The sequence below is a fragment of the Solanum pennellii genome, chromosome 6, assembly GCF_001406875.1.
Source record: "Solanum pennellii chromosome 6, SPENNV200".
Taxonomy (NCBI): Eukaryota; Viridiplantae; Streptophyta; class Magnoliopsida; order Solanales; family Solanaceae; genus Solanum; species Solanum pennellii.
In genome coordinates, this window is record NC_028642.1 from 39,054,727 (window position 1) to 39,066,785 (window position 12,059).

Genomic DNA, 12,059 nt, shown 5'->3' on the forward strand with positions numbered 1-12,059 from the left:
TGAAAAAATAAAATTTAAAAATTAAAAATATTTTTAAAAAATAAACTTAATTTTTTTTGTGGGTGGTGAGGGGGGAGGGGGTTGAATGAGGTAAGAAATAAAAATTTGATATTGAAAATATTTTTTAAAATAAACTTTATTTTTTATTTTGAGAGGGGTGGGGGCTGATCGGAGGTGGAGTGAAAAAATAAAAAATTGAATTTGAAAATATTATTGAAAATATTTTTGAAAAATTGATGTTTTTTCGAAAAAAAATGCAATTTGATGTTGGATGAGAGTTTTGGAAAATGTTTTTCTTAATTTTTGAAGGGAAGTCATTTTCCTCAATTTTGAGGAAAATGAGTTGATTTAGAAAATATTTTCTAAAACTTTTGTCCCAACCAAACATGAGAAAATTGGAAAATATTTTTCGAAAAATGTTTTCCTTCATACCAAACACACTCTGAAACTATATCTGTTATAAATTCATTGAATGAGTGGAATGTCCATTCAATTAATATATGAATAACTATTCGTATTTCTTAGGTTCTATTAACCTTTTTAGATAAGATTGTATCTATTTATTATGATACTTAATATGGTGACTTTTGGAGTGAATTCTCAATCTATAAATAGGGTTGTTCTTTAACCATTATAAAGAGAGATGAAAGATGAAGACATTGGAATAAGATGATCTCTACACTCTACTCCCCATATATCTTTTGTCTATACTATTTCCAGAATATTACTTATGTTTTATAAGACGTTATCAGCACGAGGCTCTATTCAATTGAGATTGAGTTTTAATTTTTTCTTTAGTTCATGTTTTGATTGATCTCATTATGAGAATTAAGACGGAAAATGATAAGTACGGAATCAAGCTATATAGGCACAAAGCCAGGTATGTATTTTCTAGAATCTTTTTTTGATTTAGAATCACTGATATTGACCAGGAATCAAAGACATATATAACTAATTGAATATAACATGCTTTATGAAATACCTTAAATGGAAGAAGGTATAAAATTTTGGCAGCATGAATTTGAGTATTATATTTTATAAATTTTATTACAATGTGTTGATAGACTCAAAGAGTGAGTCATGTTGTAATTTGTTCTATTATACCATCGATTGTGGGTAAGATAGTGGATTCAAGTCTCATCGCACCAAAAGGGTAAGACATCTGATTAAAGTCCAGTTGCACCATAATGAAAATTTTTTACGGTAAGACGGTAGATTCATGTTCTATCGCACCAAGAAGGTAAGACATCAATATGAGTTTTGATGCACCATGATGATAAGGATTGAGTTCGAGTCCCACATAATTGTGACATATCATACCTTTTGTGGGTAAGACATTGAGTTTTAATCAATGCACCATAGTGATGTTATAATGATGATTAATACTTTGATGAAAAGTCATGAAAGTTGTCTCATTGTATTTGCTCAATTTCTTGAAATGAATATGGTAGCAGTACATAATAAGTTTGAAATCGGCGCAATTGTTTCATTCTATCATATAAATGTGATAACACTGAATAATATGTATGAAAAATACAAATGATTATGAATAAGGGTGTGGAGAGACATAATTAAAATTGTCATCATTGTGATAATTATGAAAGAGATATTATTAGTTCTTTAAATAATCCTTTAAAATGTGAAGGTAATTCTTATCATCATAATGGTATTTGTGGTCATTGTGCGACCTAATAAAATAAAAATCATCCATCAAAATAAAGGAAGATAAATTGGTGGTACATTTGACTTTTCAAAGTGATGTTGAGGTGAGTCATGCAAAAATGATAAAATTTTAAAGGCATGACAATGTGTTTATAATGTAAATTTATGAAGCACATATAAATGATTAGTCCATTTCTTGAATAGAACATGGCGTGTTATAAAAATTGTGAGTGCTCGATCATTCTGAAAGGGAATGAGTCAAGATGTGATAAAGTCATTATGGGTTGGATATATGTCACCACTCACATATAGGCTCTAGGAGAGGTTTGAGAAAAATGATATATACCGCAACTCACCTTTACGAAAAGTTTGAGAAAAAATAAAGATCAGTTGGCATGATCGGTCGTCCATTCCGGTCTAATATGATGCAAAAGTAATTGAGAATTCATGTGGTTTATATGATAAAAAATAAAATATTCTTCGAGAATTCTCTTGTTTATTCTCACAATAAAATTATTACCGTAAGGTTGGGATTGTATTCCCTGAAAATATTTGGAATATATCAAAAATGTGAATATGGGCCCGTTCACTTGCCATGTGGACCGTCTGCAACTGCATAATAAGTTGCATCTATGAAATGGTCATATGTTCTTTGTTTTCAACTTACAAATTGATTTTTCTAAGGTTGTTTGCTTGAATTTCGAAATTAAGAACACAGTTCCAAATTATGAAATTATAGTGATAATGCTGGTTGGTTTAGCAGGAATTGTATGCCTTCAATTATAGCTAAATCATGGGTATAAGAACAAATCTCCCAAACAAAATTTGGTATGAGATAAGTTTATTTAACATGTAGCAACACATGTATGCATCAAGCCAACAAGGTTTCCCCATCATAATTGGTTCAGAGTTAGGAACTAAATAATTTTCATCTAAAGTTTGAATGTGTGGTTATGATTTTAATTGTTCCACCACGCACAAAGATGAATTTCCAAATAAGGTTAGGATGAATGTTAGATTTTCTAACATTAGGGGGATAGATGATTGACAGCTGAAAATTATTTATGAGGTTAATTATGAATTATCCAGATCCTCGTTAAAAGAAAATGTAAACATGAAGTTCAAGGGATAAATCTTTTGCATAATGTTGCAAATTAATTGCCATAGGAATTTGCTGACCCTAAATTATAATGCAGCTGCAAATGTTCCAACAGGAAGTACTTAAAGGACAGAGTCTATGTTACGCTTAAAGCGTGATAGACCAATCGATTCCAAATGAATAAAACTTCTTAAGGAAGGAGAGGAGCAAATGATCAAGAGATCATGATAATGAGGCAAGTGCTTTAAAAGGAGCATGTTGACATAACACTTCATAAAAACCTTGGCAAAAGTTCAGATAGCTGAAATGATGATATATGAAGAGATCTCGACATGTTATGTCATATTGGAATCGCGTCAAAAGACCGTCGATGATATTTTTGATATGAAGTAGCACTCAATGCTACAGATGATGACGAGGATCTTGAATTCAAATGTCATATAGTGTGGACAGATAAATGATTGGCCAAATAAAATGTGCAATTCAAGTATATTATGTTTCATTTTAAAAAGTTATGTATTGGACTTATAGTACATGGATCAAAATATAATGTCAGTGGGGTACGATGAATCATTATGCGAAAGTATAACCATAAGATATAAAGTAAGGCATGTGCCTCGGGACAAAAAAAAAATTTCGCAAAAGTCCTGATATTATTAAATTGAGATATTACTCTCTTGTAGCAGATGTAATTAGGCTTGTTTAAATCTGGCATAGATGAAATATTGAAATATGTGTAATGAATGTTTGTCATGTCTAGCTAAACGACGAAGGTTATATGAAAATCCTTGAAGGAGTTAAAAGGTCTTAAAACAATTTCATTGAGTACCCTAATTATTTTGAGATTGATTAATATAAAGAAAGATCAATTTCGATCTCATGAAAATGATTGAATAATATCATATATTAGTGCAATTGGTGCACATCAGATTATTAATTATGCAATATCGAGAATTGTGTGCTTCTTCTGGGTATTCGAGTCACCTTGTATGAAGATATGTTGTATGTATAGCTCGACTGAAGGAGGATACATAAAAGGAGATCGGATAGAGCATATTTCACCAAAGTTTTTTTTCACGCATGATCTTCAACAAAATGGTGAGATAGAAGTCCAACAAATTCGTTCGAGTGATAATCTTGCTGATTTATTCACTAAGGCATTGCCAACATCAACGTTTGAGAAGTTGAGATACAAGATTGGAATGAGCCGTCTCCGAGATATCAAGTGAAGTTTTCATCGGTGGAGTGAAATACGCGTTGTACTCTTTTCCTTAACAATGGTTTTGTCCCAAGTTGGATTTTCCTGGCAACATTTTTAATGAGGCAACATTCAAAGCGTATTATGAGATGTGTGTACTCTTTTTCCTTCACTATGCTTTTTCCACTGATTTTTCCTAGTAAGATTTTAACGAGGCACATTATCTATGGACATTTAACGGGAAGTGTTATAAATTCATTGAATGATTATATTGTCCATTGAGTTAATACATGAATAACTATTCATATTCCCTAGGTTCTATTAACCTTTTTGGATAAGATTGTATCTATTTATTATGATACTTAATATGATGACTTTTGAAATGAGTTCTCAACCTATGAATAGAATTGTTCTTTCACCATTAGAAAGAGAGATGAGAGAAGAAGACATTTGAATAAGATGATGTCTACACTCTACTCTCCATATATCTTAATCTATATTATTTCCAGTATATTACTTATGTTTTATAACAAGATTATAATTTTCATTTTTTAAAAATAAATTATATATCAAGTCAAATCTATCTCTATATATGACTTATTATATTACATTAAATATATTAAACATTAGTTGCATTGGAAAAATGGAAATAAAATCACTATTTATAGACAATAAGGGTTTAATTACAATTTTATTATAATTAAGGAAAGAAAAAGATATTGTTTCTACATTCACTAATCACTTTCAATATTTTAAGCATTAATTGTATATTCGGAAATGAAAAGAAGATTGTTTCAGAAAAAACTCCAAAACTTTTGACATTTTCTATAATATTCACTTAATTCATTTGCAAATATTATTATCAACATAATGATTAAATATCGTGAGAATATAAAAAGAATTACCATTTAAGAAATTTTTTTAGTTACGATCTATATATTTATCTATTCTTTTAAAAAAAATCCTTATCTTTCTTCTCTTACAAATTAATAAAGCTCTAAAAAATCTTTTTCCGTTATAAAAAAAAAAAATTATTCACCATTTAACATCATTAGTACCTTTATTTTAATATCTTTCTCTATTCCTTCTTAAAGATGTTACTAAATTATAATTAAGACATTTAATATCAATATAAGTTACAAATTATTGAATACTATATTACTCTTTTAATTGATATTATTAAATAAAGTTATAAATTTATTGATTACTATAAATACTAGAGCATATCATTTTCACCGATTGCAAAAATTTCTCATCTTATTTATGGCTAAGTTTATATATATGAATTATTTGTAATTTTATTATTTATAGTGTGGAAGATAAAATGCATATGACAATTTTGATAACATCATTAATACCTTTATTTTAATATCTTTCTCTATTCCTTCTTAAAGATGTTACTAAATTATAATTAAGACATTTAATATCAATATAAGTTACAAATTATTGATTACTATATTACTCTTTTAATTTATATTATTTAATAAAGTTATAAATTTATTGATTACTATAAATACTAGAGCATATCATTTTCACCGATTGCAAAAATTTCTCATCTTGTTTATGGCTAAGTTTATACATATAAATTATTTGTAATTTTATTATTTATAGTGTGGAAGATAAAATGCATATGACAATTTTGAAAATTTAAATTGGTGACTTTACTATACTTTTCACGTCCTTACTATTTTTATGTTTATACTATTACGAAAATCTGCTCTTTTTTTTCTCATTTTCATTTAAATTATATAATCAACAAAATAAACTAATAATTATATTGCATATAACAATAAAATTTTGAGGCTATCATTCATACCGTCAAATAATTGTTCCAGCAAATTGAGATTTACGTTTATTGAAATTGTTTGGTTATTCTATAATTGAGAATTTGTAAAGGGGTTCATAATATGAATATTTATATTAAATTAACTACAAATGCATTGTTCATATGATTTTTTTAATTTATTTTTTCAGCTAATTTTTACGGGCTTTATTAAGCAATGGTTCTTAGGAAATATCTTTTCTATCTCACTCGATTTAATTTTTTCATATTTTAGTTGTAAAATTATATTAAATATATTGTTATATTATCAGAGGATATTTAATATTTATTCGAAGAGAAATTCTAATTGTTTCTCTAAGTTATCATGGCCTAGTGTGATATAGGTGCTCTGATTATCATTTGAATATTTTCACCTATCACCCAAACTACAACATATTTCTTACGGGATTATAAAGAGATGTTAAATGAAAATATCTTATTATATTGTAATTGATTGATTTATTAATTTCATTGTTCATGCATATTAGAAGGTTTGATTTTATTTTTTGGAAAATGATATTTTTATTTTTTAACTATATTGTTCAGAAAAGATTGATCCTTGAATTTAAACTATTTTATTTTATTCGCTGGTTCAAAATTTATTTTAAAATAATAAGTGTTATCTATATATTCAAAACTTATTTCCAAATGAAAATGTGTTAACTATATGTTCAAAATAATTTTATGCAAAGATAAACTTATTTTGTTATTGTTATAATAAAATAGTTATCATGAATTTATCAATAACTGAACAAGAAGTGTTAACTAAAATTATCATTAATAATTTTAAACTTCACAAGCATACAGAGCTTTAAATTTAAAGTTGCGTTAACATTTGAATTCTTTTAATTTATTGAAAGATATTCTTAAATAACTTTTGTTATTTAACTTAGTTACTATGTCATATTCCTCTTGCTATAATATATTGAGTGGAAATTTGATTTTTAGAAAGGTTATAAATTTTATATATACGTGTTCTTTTAAAATCTTTAGTAAACTTATTGACTTGTGCTAAATAGTTATATGAATTAACATACAACAATAAAGTTAGGAATATAAAAAGTGTGGGTGATATTGCTCTTTGGTCAAGAAATACAATTATATTTTATTTATGTACTTAAAAGAACTAAAAAAATATTTTACTATGTTAATTATATTAAATGTGCAATGCCAAAAAAATTATAATGTCATTTTGAGAAATGGTTAAATGTAAAACTTAATTGTCTTTATTTTCATTAATTACTCCCACACAACTTTTTACTATCATGATCTATAAAATAATAAATAATTATATACTTCATATTATTTGGTGGTTCATATTGTAGCCTTATAAATAAAACCATAACAATATTTTATAGCGGATTATATTAGCCGTTTAATTTATTATATTTTCGGTTTTTATTATATTTATGTTTTAGTTTGATTTGAAAAATAAAATGAAGGTTATTAAATGGTGATCAACTTATGGAGTAGATGTCCATGAGAACTCGAAAGACATGTGCACTGATTTCATATTTTTCCTTCTATTTTTTAGTGAGTAAAGTAGTAAGAATGATGTTGCATTTTTTTTTTTTATAATTTCTCTTTATTTTGTATCTTATGTGAATTTGTTCTTATATTGTTTTTAGTTGAAAATAGTAAAAACTTATAACTTGATTGGAAGTCTAATAAGTATTAATCAAACATTTTTCTTTTTCATCAACATTATATTTAATAAAATTATCAATTTTTTACCATCCTTTATAGTCGCGTGAGAGCATACAAGTGCACCAGTTATGTTATATAAAATGGAATGCGTGGAGTATAAAATATGATGGGAATTGATGTTATCCACTTTGACTTTGTAGAAATTTAAACATTCCAATTATAGTAGCTTATTGTTCATCATATACCTCTTTTTAGGGGTGTGTGTTAATTGAACCGATTAATAAATCGAATCGAAAAAACGTTATTGAGTTATTCGGTTAACATGTTTTTAATAGTTTTATAAAAGAAAAATTATTGGATTATTAGTTCGAATTCAATTTTTAGCATTGAATTATTGGGTAAGTCGATAACCCATTAAGACGGTAGTAGTTATCGAATTTTGAGAAGATACATCATGAATATCTTCGGTAGTCTTGTCACTATCAAATTCAAACTTTTGTTGCGTTTGTAGAGTAAAAAAAACAAGAGAAGTAGATGAATACAACATTGATAGAACAACTGGTTTGATTTATATGTATCAACTTTTATGTATTCATGTATCATGTTCTAAAGTAGTGTATGATACATTACTATTTATAATTTTAACTTCAGGATAAAGAAATCTGATAATGAAAGATATGAAATTACATGTATTGTGTTATATAGTTGATTTTTTAATTTGTGATCTCAAGATGGATATATTACTTATGATACATTACTATTTTTAAAATATTTAGTACATTGTTAAGTACTGTAATCCTACGTGATACATAAAAGTAGTAATGATTGTTCATAAAATGTTTAATTTTAGATCGATACATTATTGTGTGATACGTTGTATCAGATACATGTAACATTAATTTGTATAAATATATCAAGATAAAAAAAATTGATTTATTTTTTGGAGATAGATATCTTACTCATGATACATTACTATTCCTAAAATTTTTAGTAAACTACTAATTACTGTAATCCCACTAGATACAGTAGAGTGGCAAAAATTGTCAGTAAAGTGTTTGATTTTATGTTGATACATTACTATGCGATAGTTATTAAGTATCAAATACATGTAGTGTTGTATGAATGTATCATTGACAAAAAAAAGAGAGTATTTAGCGGTAATTCGTATGAATGTCTCATGATCATTAATGTGTATCAGATACGTGTGATACACATTTAGTCATTAATATATCAAATACATGTAATATTAATTTGAATGTATGAATTATAATCAAGAAAGTTACATGATTTATCTATCTTAGTATGTTTGTGAAGTATTTTAGCTTATTTGTGAGTGATCCATGAGACAGTTTTAATTCATAAGTCAAATAGCAAATCTATACATGAGATAATGTTGATATATAACATTTGATATATAATACTCTTTTCTTATATGCTTAAAAAGAAAAATATGTAAAATTAAGTAACAAATTCATAGATCACGCAATTAAATTGTTGTCCTTGCTAATCAATCTCTCACAAAGCGTAACAACTTGAAACAACTCAAATTTCAAATTTGTTCTCCAAAATCGTTCAAAAATTTCTGTTTTAATTCCAAATTGTCAAAAATTTGAGTATACAACATGAACATCTCGATTTTATTGAGATATTCAGATATCTAAAAATAAAGTGTATTTCTATTGGTTGTCAATATAAAGTTTTGACTTCTTTTGAAAGTAGTAGAAAATTACATCAATGTGTTGCGCAATGAATCATAAAAATTGAAATATATAAGTAAAAAAAGATAAATATTATAATTTGATATAATGAAGTAGTCACTGATATGTATCATATACCAATTATTCAATATGATACACAGTGCTCCAGTTTATACTGGGCCGTAGACTGGAATGGAATTACCGGACCAGAATGAATCGGTATTGGATCGGAATGGATTGATAGGATTGTTGACTGGTACCGAAATAAATAAAATTGAAATTATCGGGATGAAAATTCTATTTCGTCACGTCCCATAATATATCGAGATAGAATAAGAACGAACCAGAATATACCGAAATGAAACGTACTCGGATAAGCGGGATGACATATATATCTATTTCAAAAAAAAATAATTTTCTTGAGTTATTTTCAATAATGAAAATATGAATATTTCTTTTCTTTTTCTAAATTTAGTAGTTTATAAAGTATTTAAGTTTTAAAATTTATAGTTTTATTTGTAGTTTTTTCTTTAAGTTTTTAAAGATATTTTATTAAAAAAATTACTTATAAGTTTAAGTTAAGTTTGATAACATTATTTTTTTAAGATTGTTGAGTTTATGTTATGAATGTTCAAGATATGAATCTTTTGAAGTTTATAAGTTATAACTTGTAATTTAAATAATTTACGTTTGTAGTTTGTTAAATTTATAAATTTTAAAGTTTTTAGGTTTATATTATCTGAAATTGATGAATTAAGTTTGTAATTTTAAAAATTAAATAAACAAAAAATAAATGCTAATAAAAGTATAGAACAATGACAAAATTAAAAAAACAAATCCAATTTCACGAAGTGGATCGAACCGAAATCGAGATGAACCAGGATGAATCGATACCGGTACACTAGTATCAAATCATGATACCATACCTTTTCGAGCATCGATACAATGTACTCATTCTGTCCCAAATACTATCGGAGCGAAACGATAACCGTAAGGGATCAAAATTGTACCAGTACAACTCGATCTAGTGCCCAGCCTTAACTCCAATTATAGAACATTACTGTTTGTGTATCAAGATTATTATTGGATAATATATACATATACACAACTTTCTAAGTTGGACAAGACTAAACAAACATCAAAAAGTGCAGATACATAACACACAACTGATTTGGTACTGTCTATATAGCCTTTTAAATTTGAATAAAATTGAAAATACATTATAGAACTTGATATATGTAAATAATAAATTATGTAGTGTACCTAGTGATCACCAATCAATTTATTCTGATTTTTTAAAAAATCATTGTCCTCGTCATTTATATTATTTTATATATTAACCTTGTACATTTAGATCATGATACATAGAAACACAATAATATCAATTTATCAATAATGCATTAGAATTCTGAAACAACTTATAAAGACAATATTAAACATCAAAATTCAGTAGATATATAGAAAGTGTGTGCCTTGAACAGTGTGGATCAAGAAATTGTAAATGCAACTTTTCTATTCTTTTTTAGGTTTTTTTTCCACCTTCGCCTTAGAAGATAAAATTTCATTCTTTTTCGACTCCGAATTCTTAATATTCCGATTCGTCACTTTTTAATGAATCATGCATCCTTTTGATTCCGGTTTTAACCCAATCATCATCATAGTCATAAAACGCGATCAATGTTAGATGAGTTTAATTGAATAATCCTAATACTAAAAGAAAGAGCATTATCTATATGTATTAATAATAAAAAAATAAGGTAGAATTTTACGATGGAGAAGATGAAAACCACCTTAGATAGGAAGTTGAGTTTGATTGACTGAAGAAAGAAATATTTTGAAATTCAAATTCAATTGAAAAAAATAACTAATGAGATTATGACAGTGAAAATAAGTAGAGATTTAAGGAGTGAAAATAGAAATGCAAAACGTGGGTACAAGAGTTGACGACTTATATATCCGAATGACTGGGTTTTGAGGGGAAAAAAGGGATTTTTGTAATATTTTAGAATTGTAGTAAAAAAATGATAAATAAAAATATGTATACTTGTAATTTTTCTTTCTTCATGAGCATTTTCTTATGGTGTAAATCAAAAACCATATTGTTAACAACTAAAAATCGATAAATTATTGAGAGTCATGATGGTGATCGTAATAACGATAAGGACCAAGTCGCAACAACTGATCCTAACATCAAATAGAGAGCTCACGTCGTCATAGCAAATTATATTTTCGTTCCAGTTTATGAATTTTCCTGTATATAGCTTAATATTTTTTTCTGAGATGCTTCTAGAATTTGTATAGGTGTACAAAGTTAGTAGTAATTTTGTTAGCTCTTTAGATTATTTTACAACTTTGTCATTTTGTATTAGCATAAATAATTGCTCCTTTTTCAATAAAAATCACTCAGAAAATTCCCACATTTTGCCTTCACTGCTCTTTCATTTTCTATATAGTATAAGAGCACCATTGAAGATCCCTCACTTTCCATATCTTCAATGAAGAATCCTTCTGCAACTGAGTCAAGTTCTCCCTCGTTGAGGAACTCTGGAATGATCTCGAAATCAGGTTTGGGCAATTAAATGGAGCTCAGCTCTTTCACCTGCAAAAAGCGATGAGTGATTTCTCTCAAGGATCACTCAACATTGTAGCTTACTATACCAAAATAAAAGGGTTATGGGATGAACTTGATACCTTGAACACAAAGGGAATTTGTTCATGCGCTTGTGAATGTAGTGGAAAGGAGAAAATGGTGAAGGCATGTAACGACCTGTTTAGACGTTTTAAGCAGCAGATTTTATTTCTGGAAAAACTGTGTGAGTCGACGGAACCCACGACGGACCGTCATGGGCACGACGGGCCGTCGAGGGGGTCTCGTTCCAAAACACTTAGAATTCTGAAATTTGGGTACTGAAATCGACTCTCTGAACTTCGTGA